Genomic DNA, 16,340 nt, shown 5'->3' with positions numbered 1-16,340 from the left:
AAACTAACGAGCATGACTTAAAAGATTTTCAATTTATTTTCGTTACTTTATCTTGATTTTCTTGATATATTTTTCCGACTTAGGTATACGTTCACAAAGATCTTTTCTAAGCAAATGAGGCCCATCCTGGCAGTGTTGCCAAACGTGATGCGCATAATAGAGCTAAATTTCACCTTAAATGGAGCTAGAGTTGACTTTCAATGAGCTAGATATACGAGGGCTGGACAAAGTACCTCCTAGGGTAATTTTGGGTATCAAGGGGGGAGGCGCTCCTATTATCGTTAACTTTAAAGTGATGACAATCTATTCTTAGTTTTCACAGTCTATATCTGGCGGCGTCACTCATCTCAATAATCCACCGATGGTCGTATGAAATCGAAAATAAAGGATTCCCGGATAACAATATTATGTCATTTTCACGTCAGGCATGGCGCTATAAAAAGCTGGAGAGGTAAGAGGGGATGGGAAGTTCAAAGTCTTAAAGACTGGGTTAGCGGTCGGTTAGTTCACATAAATCTCCAGCCTAACCATTACCAGTGCGTAGTTAGAGATCGGTTAGTTCATCGAACTCCAGCCTAACTATTGCCTATTTCTGGTGGAGCAGGAAAAGGTTCATTAAGGCCTTGACTCATTCTCACCCAACATATCGGTATGTGCCGGGATTAACCGAGTTGATACCTTCCTGGAGATGAGGCCTGCTCGTTAATGGTTTATTAAGAGGGGATGGGGCGACGCAGCCAATATAACACTATCACGTGCAAAATGTATTTTCATGGCAAAAGTTAGTCTTTGTGGGCCGGAGCCAGTGATGACCGCCTTCCGCAACCTCCGCAATGCGGGATGGGGGGGGGCTGAGGTGTTAGCGCCCCGCAATGTTTTCTCTGCGCTCCTGAAATGTTATATAATTTCTGAAAGTCAGCTAATAGTGTCGGTTATTTTTAAAAGATACGAAATATATAAAATATTGGTCAACAATGTCAAAATTAAATTTGAACTCGAAATTCACTGAGGTGAGCACTAAATAGAAAAGCCAGATCGGTAAACTTAGAATACGTATCAACAGAGTCACTGTAATTTACGAGTCAGTGGACACCAAAAATAACTTCGCGACGTTTTATTTATTTATTTTCATGTGGAAGGTGGTCAAGTGGGTTCCCAGTAACATATCATAAGACAATGTCTGCGATAATAAGCAGGGGCGTACTGGCTCAATCAAAGGGGTCCTGGCAACTTAACCTGCGGGCCCTCAGAAATGCCGTATTAATTTACTTGCTCGCAGATTGCCTAAAATAGGAAAAAAATCCTCATCTTACACCTTTATAGATATACCGGAATCTTTTAGAGTATGCGTCGTCGCCTTGTAATCAAGGGGTCTCGGGTTCGATACCCGGTGGAGGCACAAGTGGTTCGGATCCTACTTCAAACTGTAGGTCCAATCCCGATTAGCCTTACTGTGGACTTAAAACACCAAATCAATCAATCAATCAAAATTTTAGAGTATAAATTGTCTGCAGTTATGAAGATTCAGTTGCTCGGACAGTCTGCTTTTCTTGCCAAGCAAACAAGAAAACTTGGTAATTGAGGACTAGAAGTGGTAAACGTTGTAAGTGCCAAAAGCGAAAGTGTTGGGAAATCGCATCGTTCCGCACATTAGCCCGTAAGAACGTTCACACTAGTGACCTCTTTACACGCCCTTTGAACCACTTTAGAGGGCTACCAGCCACTTTTCACGTTTACCACATTATAAAGCATGGCACATTTCACAGTTTAACGTGGAAAACGGTATTTGAATTATTGTGGCACTTACAGCGTTTACCAATTTTAGTCTTCAATTCATTTACACTAATACAGTCTTAGTTTATGTGTGTGTGGTGTGGTATTTAAAGTGGTGATAGCGAAAATGTGTGAAAGAGGGTTACTAAATAAATAAATAAATCTGAGATAATTTAGGAATCACGCAGGTAACAGTGCAAGTGTAATGAAATAATGGAAATGAAAGACGGTGTTTTTTAACTCCCAAGCAGTGTGAATGTGGAAGTAGACTGAGAGGAGAAAGGGTGTAGGAAAATTGCAATAAAATTTTTCATCCTTGTATGGTATGCACAGTTGTAAAGGCTCATACTTGAAATAAATTCTATTCTATTCTATTCTTCTATTTAAAATGTAACTACCCACCAAATATTTTCAAAGCCGGCCTAAGCCTTTTCATATTCAAATAAGAACTGAGATAAATTTCCCACAAAGTCCACATCTGTTAAGTGTTACATATTATTTTTGATATTTAGCTATAGTTGGACAAGGTAGTTCAGTTTTCTTTTAAATGTTAAACACTTCAAAAGGATGGGGGTATCTGTCATACATACGTTGTAGTATTTTCGATATTTTTTTTTTACTAAGGGGCCCCCCAATATTTTAGTTGCGGGGGGCAGGGCACTGCGCTACGCTACTGGATGGCATCATAGTGGGGCTGATTGGCGGGCGCCCCAGTCCACAGCCAAACGAGTACACTAATAAGCCAGATCTGGCTCCAAGAGAGCTAAGTGCTCCGAGCGGCCGCTGAGGGAAGAAGTTCGCCTACCACCTGGCGAATTCCCTTATCGACGAAAAGTGATAGAGTCAGATTATTTTCATAACAACTCCAGCTGATAGCGCGAGTCCAGTTAGTGAGCCTACCAACAGTCCAGAGCGCGAGCAACAGGTATAGCGATAGGTGCTGGGTAGTGATGACGCCAGCGGCTCGTTTGTTGATTGGCTGCTCCGGTACTTATGACTCGCTCCAAAGCAGATAATGCAAAACAGCCAGAGATGTTACGAAAGTAATCACACTCCAACCCGCGCCTGCCAGTTTATGTTCACTAACAAGTGCTCGTAGCGCCGTGCACTGAGGGGTAGCAAGTCCAGCACTGCTATAAAAAAATAGACCACTCGATCTTACAGATTTTATAAGTTTTAAACCGTAACATTTATTGTTTTATCGAAGTCGCAGTTCACATGCATTTCTTTAATCCCTCTTCCACAGCTCGACCTTTAAGTTGGTAAAGACCGCCACCGAGAGGAAAGATATTTTCCTTTGTTTCCCCTTCCCCACCCCTTGTTTGTAGTTTTGTCGTTGGAGGTAGTCACTCCATCACCTAGAGGTTCTGGTAGGGGGAGTGGTTTTCCTCGCAGGGTGATTCAAAAATAACTTTACAACTTCGAAAACATATAGAAATTAATTCAGATAACTTACAGAGTCGGTTAAGGTGCCATTGCAAAGCAAAACACATCACGTTTTGTCTCACGCAGTCCATTAGTATCGAACTCACTAACCAGTAGCGCTGTCAGCATTGTTCTTGAAAATGGCCACTTTTAGTGGTGCGGAACGTGCTCGCTGTGCGTTGTGGTTTCACGAGACTAACAATGGTTCGACACGTTACGGATGCAGATAAAGTCGCTCGCCAGCAGATAACGAGACGACAATGTCATTTTTAGTGATGAGTCAACGTTTCACATTAGTGGACAGCAGTGGCGGCAATTGAGTTCCAAATCCGGGGGGCAAGGTGCCTTTGTAGATAAGGTTTAGCATAGTGGCGAAAAGTGGGAGTGGGAAACACCCCCCCTCGCCCCCCTAATCGCCGCCACTGGTGGGCAGTAAAAGTAGCCATTTTCAAGAACAATGCTGACAGCGCTACTGGTGGGTGAGTTCGGTACTAATGGACTACGTGAGTCAAAACTTGATATGTTTTGCTTGGAAGGTATGATTAATCAAACAAGAACCTCTGTTTCGTTCATGGTGGTATTTTCTTTAAATATGCTATCTCTTGCCGTAAACGCGAAAGTTAATTAATACAGAACACAGGGTCGGAAATGTATACTTTTGCGTTTTAATGATTTTGCACCTTTCCTAAATTTTTATAAAGCACTTCATAACAGTTGTCACAATGACCTAATTTGTTATTATTCTGCTTCTAATGTTACTTCTGCACCATGCGTGCACAACCATACATTAAAAATTTGACATATATATAAACCTAATTTCTTTCTGAGAAGTTAAATATCCTTCTAAACCCATTTTTGATGACATAGAATCTAGTAGCGTACTCAGGATTTTGAAAGAAGAATGTTGTTGTTGTTGTGTTGCTGTTTTAAGTGTACTTTGTGCATGTTCAGGCTAATCAAGACTGGACATACGATTTAAAATGTAATCCAAATCACTATGTGCCTCCACCGGGAATCGAACCTGGGACCCCTTCACATTGTAATCAAGACGCTGCCACTATGAACCCACAACATATTAGGAACGCCCCTGCCCCTCGGGGAGGCCCCTAATATGTACCCGAAAAGGCCAAAGTTCACATTTCTTTTGTTTCATCTCTGACTAAGTTAAACATCTTTGTGAAAGTTAAATATATTCTTCTGTAATGCTCTCTCTTTCTCTCTCTCTCTCTCTCTCTCTCTCTATTATCTCTCTCCTTACCATATTCAGGCATCATTGTTACAATACACATTTAAATAGTGACCTAGCCCGTAGCTTTTCTTGTGGTAAAAAACAAATATTAATATATATTATATTCTTTTCAGGAACACGAAGGAAAGACTTACATGAGAAAGTTCATGTCTGCAATGGGGAAGCATTTCACCCAATATGACAAAGACAAATGGGGCATTCAGGATCGGACTTCTTTAATTCTTTTCCCTCTGCTTTTTGCTCTGTCCATTGGTATTTATGTAGCCTACGTCATCCACGAGTACAACATAAATCACCAAAAGAATTCTAGGGAATTCACAAAATGTTGGGAAGACCAACGAAACCTAAAAGCTTAGGACAACGTTTAATGTTTATACTTAAATATGTCGGAGAGTTGTGTTGTGTAAAATAGACGTGTCCTGTGAAGGGCATTCCTCTACTTTTCCAATTGCCCTTTTATTCCCAGGTGCCATTGCCGTTCGGGAACCTGACAGAAGAGATGCTTGGAGGTTTTTGCAAACTGTGTCAAGACTGTCCCACTTTAGACTGTAGGTCCAGTCCCGATTAGCCTAACGGTGCATAATGTAGACTTAAAACAAAAATCAACAATTAAAAAATATTTTTTCTGCTTCTTTCTTATTCGATATTGGTATAGGTCAATATTGTTTTACTTCATGTTCTTAGTTATTTTCATTTTCAACGAAAATTGCTACATGCAGTGTGTAGTTATTTGATTTAAAATAATGTAATGTATATTAGAGAACGAAATAAAGTGCATGTTTGAATTCCTTAATTTTAGGACCCATTTGTTTTATTTCAGAAAGTCTCTTGTCCACACTTTTGTTTCAGAACTTTCCTTCTCCAGCCGGGTGCTCTATGCTCATAGTAAGCAAGGCCATTGCCCCTGTAGAAACTTTAAATATCAGAGGCGAAAGGAAGGGAATATGGAGATTGTTTTACATCTTGCTAAGAAAGAAGGAGAGACCCGACCAGTTTCATCGGCGTCGTCGGAAATTTTTGTAGTGTGTCAGGCCGTTGATAAAACTTGAATAGTAGAAATAATAACAATTTTAATAATTATTATCGTGGTTATGATTGTAATCATACAGTAGTAATTATTATAAACTGATATAAATTAACCGATTTTATTCCAATTTATAATAATAATAATTATCATTATTATTATTATTGTTATTATTATAACATCCTTTGAAACTTCTACTCCATCAACCAGGTAAGTGTATATACAACACAACTGTTTATCTTTATGTTTTTACATTTTATACAGTTAGTGTATTGAAATACATAGTTATTTGATTTTGTTGTAACTTTTACACACTAAAGTTAGGAAGAAATTTTAGAGATAAACATTAGGCGTATGCTGTGCTCTCAAATAATACTATTTTTTTAAAAAAAATTGAACACTGTGCTATTTGCATTAAATGGTATAATATAAAAACGTAGTGTGGTTACTGCCTTTTACACTAACTTTTTCGATCTAACGTAGTTTTTACTTTGGTTGTTATGTTGAAATGCTAACTAACTGTATGCTATTTCTGTTATTAACAATAAAAATAACAAGCTTTCTTCTTTTTGTGACTTAAAATGAACGATGTTAATTTCCAGGGGACAGGTGTGCTGGACGGAGCGGTTCGATCCCCGCTTCCAACGTCCACATCCACTTGAATAGACCGTTTGTTCAAAGAAAGCGCCAGATATTCCTTATAGCCTTTTCTAAATATCCATGTGGTCGGTCCGTTTGATTCAGTATGACAACGGGATGAGTGTTAGAGCATTGGAGTGAATTTGACCTTTCACACCCTTCGGCATTGGTAGCTGTAGCAGAGGGCACACGCCCATCTCCCAAACGCTTCCAGAATATTCTTGAATCTTTAATTCACATCATTTCTTGTGCGAACATGATCGCGTTAGTACAGAAGAAAGAAAATAAATCTATATTCGCAGTATTAGTAAGTAAGCTGATTACAATTGAAGCAGTATGAAAAGGCAACCCAAGGAAAATAAGGAGAAACCGAACGGAAGAAAAAGGAAACCAAAGTTTCAAGCAGGGGCCGCAAGCCAGCTGTGAAGAGATGTGAGAAGAAAATTTCCGGTGTAACCCAGTTGAACACCATGTTTGTGATCCAAATCTTCTACCATAGGTGCAGATTTCTTCTGATATTTGGGGGGTGGGGCAAAGCTAAGCAAAGCATAAATACCGATTTATTTCCGTTTGCGGCAGGATTGAAGGGGGAAGGGTGTCCGAGCAAGTTTCTTAAAAATAAATTGTAAGCCTCTTTTTTTTTTTTGTTATGCTCTCCATCCCAGGCACGTATATAGGGGTATTAGCCAAGTGTTTTACATGTAATAATAATGCTAGTAATAATAAAGTTTATAATTAATAGGTCAATGTATCTAATGAGCCAATTAAATTTTATATAAGCGTTTGTAAAGCATGCTACTACTTACATTTTGGATTTCTCCTTGAAATAGTCAAAGAATGTTCCAGTTTTTCTTTTTTTCCATTCTGCTTTCTCAACCCTGAGCTCAACAAGATTCACTCACCACGAATTACTGCTATATAATGAACAAATACGATTAAGCCGTTTTCTCCTCACTAGAGCCCGGATTTTTATCAAAGTACAAAATATGTAAAATAATTGATAAAATATGTACCTAAATATGTATTATGAAAAGGATATGTAACTAAATATAGAGTATCATAGAATATGCAATATTAATAACAATCGAGTATCCAAGCAATTTCAATAATTCTGCTAGATATTTATTGTATTTGAACATATTCAACGTAATTTTAAAGACATGTTGTTCAAATTAAAGTTTCTATCAAATTTATAATCTCAAAAACGCACAGCAACATGCACATATTTAAGAAACCTATTTTGTCAACTATTAATTACTTTTTCACATCGCAAATTATTGTAGAATATGTAAATATGTAAGAGAGCTCTTTGTAACTTTCGAAACAAATTGTAAAAAGAAGCATCTACTTTTGTACAACGTTTGATTGATTTGCTTTATTTTACTTCGCTTTTTGTGCCACTTTTGGCTAATTTGCGAAGTTTGGGATGATGAGGAATGAGGGATGAAATGATGAAATTCATGAATGAACACTGACAAACATCCATGCCCAGGCCAGAATTCGAACACGGGGCCCCTGGCGTCGTAACGCGATGTGCTAACCACTCTACCACGGGGGCCGGCTTTTTGTACAAGGAAACATATTGAGTAACTCACTACGTATACGAAAGTAGCTTTCTTGTCCGCCGATGCCAAGTTTCTAGGTGCTTTGCTTAAACCTAAAAGTGAAACGAAAATATGTAACCAGAATGAGATGGGAGGGGGGGGGGGAAACTCCAGCATCCTTCGATAAATAACAGTTCCAGTAATTTTTTAAAATTTTTTTTGGTCTTCAGCCTGTCTTTCGACTTGGCAGTCAATTTTAGGTGACCGCAAGCACTATGCATCCCATTGATTAGAAAAGATGACATCACGTCAGATACAAATTTTCTTCATAATCTTTCAGAAATCGAAAATATAGGAAAATTGATCAAGATAGGTCCTCCCCCGTCAAACATAGCCTATTTGTGCCCATAATTAAAAATTAATCAATCAGTCTAAAAAAACGCATCAGGTCTCGCTACAATATCACTGACGGAGACAATTCCACACAGGTAAAATACAGACAGTGGAAAATCGTGCGAAATCGGAGCTGGTTCGGTAGCCTATTTTGGTAGTCGACCTCCGCGGCGGAGTGGTTAGCACAGCGCGCAACGACACCAGGGATCCCGGGTAAAACATGAATGTTTTGTGTTTCTCCTGAATAAATTGAATAAAACTGACATAAGAAGAGAAAGAAAATGAAAGAAAGAACTGTGAGAGTATTTAGTTTCTGAAATTTAAATTTGAAAAATTGTTAAGGGAAGGAGGTTAGTCGTACACTCTTCTGAAGCAGATCTTTAACTTATCTTCCAATCTATTACTTCTTTAGAAAAGTGTACCCCCCTCCAAAGGGTATTAGCGTGCAGAGTGATTTCCTGAAACCAAACTGTATGTTATTCCACATCTCCTTAAAAAGGGTAAGAGTACAGGTCAAGTGAACTACTAACTAAGCCCCGCGACAGGTTAAATTTGCAGCAGGTTTTATGTATCAATCCACGCGAGAACGGCGATTAGAATGTTCCGTACCAGTCTTGCCTCAACCGCCGAGTTGCTTACATCACAGACGAGAAAATTGGCAGCATTGCAGCGGAACTATATTCTGCTCGTAGGTTTTGGACTATATATGCAAAAAGTTGCTCTAAACTTAACGTGTCGCGGGTGTAGTAGGCCTATTCTACTACTACAAAGCAGTAGAATAGGTTTACATTGCTTTGATTTCATGTGAAAAGGAAGATAATATTTGTAAACAATATAAACTTTTCGTACTTTAGCTATTAGAAAATAGGCAGTCAAAATTATTGAGAAGATACAAGGGGTACAACTTGGATCCACGGATTTAGAGGGTTCTGTAGTGACACGGTCGTGCCAGGTTCAACTATAGCATATTAATATCCATAAGAATAGATTTATCTCAATACAAATTGAGCATGAGTAACATGAGACTGTATATCGGTATACACGTGATACCTCCCAGGGCACGGGAAAACATTAAGATTTGCAGTAAATTAACAAACTCAGGACTTACGTGTTAACATCTAGGTTCAGAATATATTTATCTTGATTATGCAATTAAGAACAACATTTTACATCATAACGAAATGCACTAAAAATCATAGTAACAGCAGCACAAAAATTATCACATGAACTTCCATTAATCTCGTAACTTCTATTCCAAGATTCATATCTATCAGGCGGGATGATGTACTTCAGCAGACTGTTCATACGTCCGGGAAGGACATGTCAATCGCCCCCTCCATTGAGAAACAAAATCGACGACGACTCGTGGAAGCACTCACAGTCTAGGAGATTTTGGATTCAACCTTCTAAAAGTATTTTACTCATGTCTGGAGAACAATTAAAAATCTTCAGATTGTCGAAATTTACCTTGCACACTTCCTTACGAGTTTTTGTGTCCAATAACACTGCCGTGTTGAATTTCACTTGGGTAGCTATGAACGGTCCTGTCCACAAATAAAACAACTTTGAAATGGTTCGGTTAACAGCTGAACTTGGACGATGACTTCTTAGCAGCACCAGGTCATCCTCCTTCAACTGCAAAGCATGGCACTTCTGCTTCAGTTTCCGCCTCTTCACAGCATATCGTTCCCTTAACTGCACTTGAACAACCTTACTCTGCCAGTCACTCTCACCTTCTTCGGACACAGGCCATGGAAAATCTCTTAGCACTTGTGGTGGAACTGAATGGTGGAAAAACAATTCAATGGGTGAATATCCTGTAACTTCAGAAAGAGAATTGTTAATTAACCAGGCAACTTCATAAAGGTGCTTGGATTAAATCTGGTGATCGTGCTGGCAATAAACCCTAAGTAAACGAGTTATCTCTTGGTTTGCTCTCTCTACTAAGTTTCCTTGAGGGTGGTAGGGCGTCGTACACACATGTTTCATTCCCATGGATTCGATGAAACTCTGCCATGACCTGGAAGTGAACTGGGATCCTCTATCCGACAAAATTAGTTTAACAGCTGGATAATGGGCGAAATATCTCTCCTTCATTAATCGAATTATCTCAACGGTACTAGCCTTCCGCACAGGATAAACTGTGACGAACCTGGAGAAAACATCTATAAGGCTGAGAATATAATAGTACCCTGAAGAAGGCGGTAACTTTCCAATAAGGTCAATGGAAAGCATCTCATGAGGTTCCTTTCCACTAATGTGCAGCTTTTCCTTCATGATACCTAACTTGTCAGGCTTCACTTTTGCACAAATCAGGCAATCACGGATATAGTTAGAAATATCAGGTTTCATTTTTTTCCAATAATATCGGGATTGCAATTGCCTATAACACTTTCCCACACCAAAATGACCGCCGTCATCATGAATTTTTTTCAGCAGCTCAGGACGTCTGGAATTCGGAACACACAACTTGTACTGTGGAGCCTCCCCACTGTAACTTCTAAACAGCAATCCATGATGAAGTTTAAAGGACTTCCGTAACCTGGTCATGCCTGCATCTTCGTTTTCAGTAGGCTGCTGAAGTTTAGCAATCATTTCACTGCAAAAAGAATCTTTAGCCTGGGCTTCTTTCCAATCACTCACTTCTTCATCTTCATCTTCTTCCCACAGAAAATTTATGTGGTAATGCAGACAATCAGACTCCGGTTTGCTCTCAGTATCTGCTTTCACAGGATATCTAGATAGCGTATCAGGAATAATGTTTTCTTTTCCACTAACATACACTATTTCGAACTGATATGATTGGATTTTCAAAGACCAACGGGTCAATCGACTATTCCAATTTTTGCTATTTTGCAGCCACTGTAGTCCTTTATGATCAGTATAAATTTTAAATTTTCGCCCCTTAAGATAGACTGCAAAGCGTTCTATTCCAAATAATATAGCAAGGCACTCAAGTTCATTAACAGAAAAATGAAGTTCATTGTTACGTAACTTTCGGCTAGCATATTGGATAACGAAAATATCATGTCCATCTGTCTGGAACAAAACGCAACCAAGCCCTTTTCCACATGCATCTGACTGTAGACAAAATTCTTTAGTAAAATCTGGTTGCGATAGCGCAGGTGCACTAACCAAATCAAGTTTCGTCAATTCGAAAGCTTCATTTTCTACTTCTGTCCATTGAAACTTCACATTTTTGGACAAAAGATAAGTAAGTGGTTTCACTTTGACTGCAAAATTTTCAATGTACTTTCTCCTCCAACCGGCAAGTCCCAAAAATTTCCTAACGTCTTTTCTATTTCTAGGCCTAGGAAAATTTAAAATGGCGTCGTTCTTCTTAGGATCAGTTCGGATGGAATCCCCAGAAACAATATGGCCTAAATATAATATTTCCGACTTAACTAAGTCACATTTCTTCAACTTCACCGTCATTCCAACTTCTTCTAGTCTGGTCAAAACATAATTAATGTGCCGGAAATGTTCGTGCAAATCACAATCGAACAGTAATAAATCGTCGATATACTGGGTCAGAAATGAATCAGTTTCGGGCCCAAATATAGAATGCATAGCCGAAACAAAAACTGAAACTGCGTTAGCTATTCCGAAAGGCATTTTTTGTAAACATCCACTGTCTTCCTTTATAAGAAAATGCAGTGTATGACTGGCATTCTTGCTTTACAGGAGTCTGCAGATACCCGGATACCAAATCAAAACTAGTGAAGTACTTGGCACCTTTAAATTTCTGAAGTGCTTCGTCTATTGGTTCAACAGAACTTCTAGGAACAATAACAAACTTATTCAACAACCGAAAATCTACACACGGACGTACAGACCCATCCGGTTTGTCCACAACAATGAGCGGGTTCAAGTACGGAGAGTTACAAGGCACAATTATATCCCAATCTTTCCATTTTTGCAGCTCAGCCTCTAGTTTTGCCCTTTTTGCCACTGGAATCGGGTACGGTTTTTGACTCACTGGAACGGTACTGGACAAATGAATATCACAGACTAAGTTCTTGGCAGTGCCAGGCCTCTCTGAAAACACCTTCCTATGTGCAATAAATATCTCGAACAATTCGGCTCTTTGTTCCTTAGACAATAATTCTCTGGAGTCAATCTTCTCCCTTATATCCTCTAGCGGTGTAGCCCATTTATCGTAGCTAGCTTCAATCCTCCGGACGCTCATCTGCTTATCAACGGAATCATCATCATCTAGCTTTTGCTCAATTGGCTCTCCATCCACCATTAGATACAACTTCTTATGCTTGAGATTGATCTCTGCTTCATATTTCTGCAGGAACGAATAACCCAATAATAAGTCTGAAGGCAAATCCTTCACAACAAAAATTTCTAAAGGTATGGTGCTCTCACCAATTTCCAGCACGATTCTGCGCTTTCCCACAACTCGAGTTCGACTTTTTCCAGCGAAATCAATAAGTCGTACCTCCGGAGTAGCTTGTAACATGGCCCCTGGCAAATTTTGCTTTATTTTCTTCCAAATCTCGAGACTCAGAACAGATATTTTAGCTGCAGTGTCCACTATACAAGTGATATCAACATTTGCTACACGTGCCTTGAACTCAGGCGCTCTTCCAAAATTTTTAGACTGACTAGCCTGACACAAATTGTAAAGAAACTCACTCTCTTCATGATTAATAACAAACACCAGCTTCAGATCATTACTTACAGACTGGGAATTATTTTCTGCAGGCCCCAGTTCTATCCGAGACCGCCCGACATCAGAAGGGGACGTTTCTGTGCCAGGCGTGGGGTAAAATCCCGCACCTGGTCGAGATTTGCTCCATTCTCCCAGCAAAAATTTCTGGTCAGCTCAACGCTCTGTTGCTGCTCGTTACTAGGGTACGACACTGCAGCATCTGTTTGTAAGCCACTGCTCGCCGCTTGGAATCGTGGAGAGCTACGACCTTCCCTCAAAGGTTCACTGTGCTCCGGTGAAGATACACGGTTCTCATTTCGTGGTCTCTCACAAGGTTCGTATCTGGGAGCAGCATACTCACGTCTCTGCCTATTTTGGCTTTGTTGACGATAACGATTGTCGTTTCTATATGGGCCTGCAGGGCGATTTTCACGGTAATTATTCTGCCTCTGGACCATACGAACCCTCGGGTTTCTGTTTGCCGAGTTGCCTGGAATATCTCTGTTGTTCTGGTGAGTAGGATTCTCCTTCCTCCACGCAGTTCGCCAAGCATCCTGCTCTTCCGCTTGCTCGTATCTCTTAACAAAATCTGCAAGCAAATCAACAGTTACGGGAGCGTGGGCCATACACAATTGCTTCACTCTATAAGGCAATTGGCCTATTATGAGGTTTACCACCTCCTGCTCTGTGTAGTGGCTACTCAGGTTTCTGTAAGCAGAGTATACAGACCAAACATATTCTTCCAAACTATTGTCATTGTTTTTATTGTACCGTTTGGCCCTAACAGATGCCAACTCCCTTTCTTTTGCCTCTGAAGACGCAAAACGCCTTTTAAACGCCCTACGGAAATCTGAATATGTGTGGAAATCATTCTTATGAGAGTAGAACCAATGATAAGCCATGCCCGTTAGCAAACGAGGAATAATCTCCAGCCTGTATCTATGCGGGATCTGAAGGATCTCAAGGTTGGTATCTAATTCTTTGAAATAAATCTCAGCCGAAGTGGCTATAATATTTCCGTCGAATTTCCGCATGGAATTCAGGTCAGCCATCCGGGGAGTCATCCCACCACGCGTAGCATTGGTTCGAGATTTTCTTTCTTTTCTCTTTTCCGATAAAGTCGACTCGCTGCCTGAAGAACTGGAAACGATCTCTCTGTGGCATCTTTTTTTAAATGTGTACGGTTTCGTTGCCCCGAAGAGACCTCAGAACGTCTAGGAGACAGTAACCTTCGAAAAGGCGCGCCCAGCTGGTCCACCCGCGGTAACTCTGGTTCACCGGAGAGTGGCAACTTGCTTAAAGTGGTTGAAATTTGAGCCACTTCTTCACAAAGATTACGCATGTCTGAAGAAAGCTTCCCTTGTTTGGATTCCATATCATTTTTCCACTCTTCAGCATTCTCTCTAGGACCCTCTGTGCCTTTAAGTTTTTCCGCCACAGTCTCTTCAACTCGCAAATTCAGGTTTTCTCTCAGCTGATGTGCCATATTGGTCACCTGGTTGTCCAACTCTCTGGACATTTCTTCTCTGAAACCGCTCTGCGTTTCACTGATTTCCTTTCGGAACTCCTCCTTGGTCTGCTCAGCTTCTTCCCTCAACAGAACAACTGTTTCATCGAGTTTAGATTCCAGCTGCTGAGAATTTGACTGACATGCTTGACGTAAGCTCATCATCTCAATTTCAAGGCTTTCTTCAATTTCTGCTGTCCCTCAGACATTTGCAGAGTCAGTTGTTCGATCCTCCGTCCCATCTCTGAATTGGACGCAGCGAGTTGTGAACAACTATGGGCCAGTTTCTCCTCCATCCTTGCTTCTAGCCGGCACTCAAGAGTTCTACTACTTTCTTCTAGTCTTAGTTGTAAACTGTGCTCCAAGATATTCATCTTTTCCTGAAGTTTATCCTCTAACCTCCTAGAGTTCTCATGTAACTTAGCCTCCAAGCTATCAGAATGTTCCCGCATTCTAGATTCTAGATTATTAGAATTTTCAGTAATTCTTTCCTGTATTCTAAGTTCTAGATTACTAGTATTTTCAGTAATCCTTTCCTGGATTCTAAGTTCTAGATTACTAGAATTTTCTGCCATTTTAGCTTCCAGATTGCTGGAATTTGCCTCCAGCATTCGCTGCAATGACGCAAGCAAATCAGTAGTAACAGGAACAACAGGAACTGCAAGTTTTTCTTTGCATGCGAGACATGTTAATTCACAAGGAGAATTACTTTCCTTTGGTGACTTTAGCTTTGCACAATTTAAATGAAAAGTATTGTGACACTCAGTGCAAACAAACGTATCATCAAGCCTTGATGTAGTCTCACAGCAAAACACATGAACTGTGCTTTCGTCAACATTTAACGCTTTGCTTCCACTTCTTAATATTTTCTTTTCCATTGTTGCGCATCAAAAGTTCTGAGTCAACTGCAAATCTAAAACACGTTACCAAAGATTAACGTAACTAATGCACAATGTGTTCGTGGCCCCACGTTCTGTGCGCCAAATTATTGACACGGTCGTGCCAGGTTCAACTATAGCATATTAATATCCATAAGAATAGATTTATCTCAATACAAATTGAGCATGAGTAACATGAGACTGTATATCGGTATACACGTGATACCTCCCAGGGCACGGGAAAACATTAAGATTTGCAGTAAATTAACAAACTCAGGACTTACGTGTTAACATCTAGGTTCAGAATATATTTATCTTGATTATGCAATTAAGAACAACATTTTACATCATAACGAAATGCACTAAAAATCATAGTAACAGCAGCACAAAAATTATCACATGAACTTCCTGGGGGGGGGGGGCACGATATTTCTTCGCGGTAAACGCCAAGGTCATTGACTATTCAATGTAAAGGCTCACTGCAGTGCCATAGGCCTTACATCTACAAAAGACAAATTATGCTATCTCATACGATGATAATTATGAAATTTGATTAATTTGTATTCTATCTGTAATAAAATATAACAAATTGACATTTATTTATTTGAGAAATCCTGAATACAGAGAGAAAATAAATACTACAGCACAGCATGTTACTGTATTTTAATTTCTTGTTGATATTGCTCTTGTGAATTGTCAGGCAGTTCATCAGTGTTAATAACTTTAATAATACTGCTAATAACACTAAAATTTATATACCTGGAAGAAAATACTTTGGAGACCGCATTACTTAAATTGAGCAATACGTAATAACAACAATCCTCACTTATTTATTTCTCTTCTTGTTTGAAACTGAACTGCAAATACCTCAATTGTCACGTTTAAAGTCAATCGCCAATTGTTGCGAGAACATCGAGACTTTCGCACGAAGGTTACTCGATACTTCGAAATATCAAGTCACGTTAAGTCAAGCTTCTATGTTGCTTTTGATAATGAAAAACAGATGTCATATCACTCATTACCTGTTTTGTCTTTTAACTTTTCTTTTAAGCTTTCTATGTACTCAGTATCATGAACTTTACTAATATCTACTGGCATATCTCCCTGGGTTTCATTGGCCTGATGCTCAGGGTATTTATAGGGCTTTTGAAATATGTAATTAATCGTTGCATCAATTCTTTTTTTCGTTACCTTTCCCTCTTTCAATTTGCTGCACCCAAAATATAAATAATATGTTAAATGCATGTA

This window comes from Lepisma saccharinum, chromosome 9 (assembly GCF_977018435.1).
Source record: "Lepisma saccharinum chromosome 9, izLepSacc3.1, whole genome shotgun sequence".
NCBI classification, from domain to species: domain Eukaryota; kingdom Metazoa; phylum Arthropoda; class Insecta; order Zygentoma; family Lepismatidae; genus Lepisma; species Lepisma saccharinum.
Note: the sequence above shows the minus strand (reverse complement) of the source record.